This window comes from Notamacropus eugenii, chromosome 1, assembly GCF_028372415.1.
Source record: "Notamacropus eugenii isolate mMacEug1 chromosome 1, mMacEug1.pri_v2, whole genome shotgun sequence".
NCBI classification, from domain to species: Eukaryota; Metazoa; Chordata; class Mammalia; order Diprotodontia; family Macropodidae; genus Notamacropus; species Notamacropus eugenii.
The window spans coordinates 335,127,799-335,131,052 of NC_092872.1; the positions used below are offsets into that span (position 1 = coordinate 335,127,799).

The window sequence follows — 3,254 nt, forward strand, 5'->3', positions numbered from 1 at the left end:
AAGTGCTCTTGTCCATTTGTTCCTACCTCTTTTCATTCTTTCTCTTGATGTTTTAGAGCTACTGTTTTTCCAAATTTTTCCAAGTTCTTATAATTTTACTGAAATCTATAAATGAGCATCAGTGATGCTCATTGGTCCAGCCATGAACATCAAATATTCCTTCCACCCATTTAAGTTGTTTTTTTATTTCTTTAAGAAGAACTTTGTAACTGAAGTTATATAAGTATTTCATGTATTTTCATAAAATGATCTGCAGGTATTTTCTTTCAATGTTACTTTCAATGGGATCTCTCTATTATTGCTTAGATTTTTTTATTGCAAAAAGAAATGCTGTTGATTTTTTTTTTGAGGGGGAAGGCAAGGCAATTGCGGTTAAGTGACCCCACATAGGTAGTAAATGTCAAGTGTATGAGGTTGAATTTAAACTCAGGTCCTCCTGACTCCAGGGTCTGTGCTCTATTCACTGCACCACCTAGCTGCCCTGATGTTGTTGATTTTTAAGGATTTGTTTCGTAGCTTGCAACTTTGCTTAAAAAAAAAAACAAAACTATGAATTTTTCTCAATTGGCATCTTTTCTGATTCCCTAGGATGTTCTAAGTCAACCACCATATCAGCAAATATGGATAATTGTATGTCCTTTTTTCCATCTATATGCCTTTCATTTCCTTCTCTTGTCATTGCTTTTGCTAACATTTCCAGTACTACATAAAATAATAGTAGGGAAAGTGGTTATCTTTGTTTTACTTCTGTATTAATTGGGAAAGGTTCTAGTTGCACTGAATATGATGCTGACTATGTAGTTCATTACTACCCTTTGTCCTCTTGATTACTTTCCTCTCATTTTCCTTGAAATCTCTTCTCTGGTTCCATGTCATCTGACTCCTTGGGGAAAGAGTTTTATGCGTCACAAGCCATGGGTCAGACTGTACTACCCAGCTGGAGGGTGGTAGGAGTAGGGGAGGGGATAGTGAGTTTAGTGATTCCTAAATCTTAGGAATTAAGTATTAGCTTTCTCTGTTGTTAATTCATTGCATGTTACCTCGTTAGACTTGTGTTTGTCTTTCATTCTCGAAGAGGACCATGACATCAAGATGATGACATGTCTTGCAGTTGACTTTGATTTGGGTGAGGGAGGGCTGTGCAAGGTCACCAGCCTCACTTTCTTCTCCTGAGCCATCTGGGTCCAATGGCCTGATATTCATCAGGAGACTGGAGATGGATGGCCCAGGATGCAATGGGAGACCCTGGCCCTTTCAGGCATATTGTTAGACTATGGAAGTAGATGATAGTGTATACATCTTGCATATAATTACGATTTTATAGAAATTTCAGAGGTTGTAAAGAATCAGAGAAAATGTTTAGTCCTCTATTGCATTTGTCACATGACCTAGAAGTCTACTGTCATCTCATTACTGATGGTGGTTCCAAAGTTAAACCTCAATGACAGGGTTAAACCATAGGAAATGTCCGCTGAAATGGCAGTCTCAAGATCTAGAAAAGTTCTTTCAGAGGACTAAGAACCTTTGCAATGTTAAAAAAAAACAAAATACAAAGATGGCTTCAAACTTTAGCCAGAGAAAATAAGTTCATTGTCCATGATTTCCAGAATAACGAAAAAGAAATGTCAACATTGCACTGATTAAACAGTTTTCACCACTAGTTCGATGGGAAAGCATTTAGTTTTTGTAAATCATCAAATCATCTGAACTTCTAAGCAATAATGGTTCAACATAATAAGAAAACAATGAAGAAACTGAGAAAAGTATTACATGAATTGTCCAAATACCTGAACAGGAATCGGCAGTTATTACTGATGCTCTTATGGATATTTCAGGCTTAAATTACAAATCCTCTTTGTACTATGATTGATTGCAACAATTAGAATTCAGGTAAAAACAGTCCTCAGTACAAAGAATCCTATCATAGTATAGGAATATTTTAAAAATGACATTAAAATATAGATATACTTTTACCTCTGTTAACCCAATGCTTACTTCTTAACTGTTTCTTCAAGTGAATTCTCCCCTAAAGGTCCATCTCTTAACACTTTGTTCTGTTTTATATTTTTATTTTTAATAGTTTATTATTTTACTCTCCCCCCCCATTTAGCAATTGTTTTTTAAATTCTGAAAAATAAATCCTCTATACACAGCTATGTAACTTGGTAAAACAAATTCCCAGATTACCCATTTCCAAAAATGTATTTTTTTTCTTTATACATTACAATTTCAGTAACTTCCTTTTTAGGAGATGAGTTGCATTTTTTCATCTTCATTCTTTTGGACATGTTCTTAATCATTGCATTGATCAGAGTTTTTCTCTATAATGTTATCATATAAATTGTTTTCCTAGTTATGCTCCCTTCACTCTGTATCAGTTCATAAAGATCTTCCCAATTTCCTCTAAAACTGTTCATTTTGTAATTTCTTATGGCACAATACCACTGTATTTCTCTAATTATTAGTGACAGAGCATTTTTTAAAAATGATTTTTGATAGCTTGGATTTCTTTGTTTAAAAATACTTCATATCCTTTGACCACTTAACGGCAATAAGTCATAAATTTGAAGCAGTTCTGTATATATCTTAGAAATGAGAACTTAATTAGAGAAATTGGTTGCAAAGATTTTTGTTCCCAATTACCTGCTTCCCTTTTCATTTTTACTTCATTACACTTATTTGTGCAGTTTTTTATTTTATAAAGATGTTTTCTTTTTTAAAATTATATATTGTTATTTTTGTTTATCAAATCTGTAAACATTTGCTAAAAATCAATTTATAAACAAAAAGTATTTTTAAAGATTTTTCTTCATTGATGTAGTGGCATACATTAAGTCAATGCATTATTATTGTTCACAAAAGCCTTGTTTACAAGAAAATAGTATAAATATTTGTGCCATTTTGTTTCCTTGTATTTAGTAGCTATACCTGTTAAACAGTTTTTGACTTGTGATGTAAAGCAATGTGACAAAATTCAAGTATGTGCTATCTGAATGTTTCAAAAACAATGAGCACTGTCAATACCTATGGGAGAGAATAAAATTACCTGTGGGGGGGAAAGAAGCCCTAGAAAATATAGGAACAAATGGACCTTTCGTTAAATTAGTAAACAGAATATATTTAACCAAGAATGAACATTATATGTAAAGGAGATAAACTAGCATCCTCAGTGAAAAGTTAGTTGTACAACCACAACTGTTCAGTCACTAATTGGTAAAATTCTTAAGATTCAAACAGAGGTTTAGTTCTCTGAC

The 3,254-nt window shown here is 33.1% G+C and overlaps 1 pseudogene; it reads left to right on the top strand.

The window, feature by feature from the left end:
- The window catches only part of LOC140517492 (V-type proton ATPase subunit C 1-like), a 5,922-nt pseudogene extending 4,461 nt beyond the window's left edge, over positions 1–1,461 (top strand).
- Positions 1,462–3,254: the final 1,793 nt, after the last annotated feature.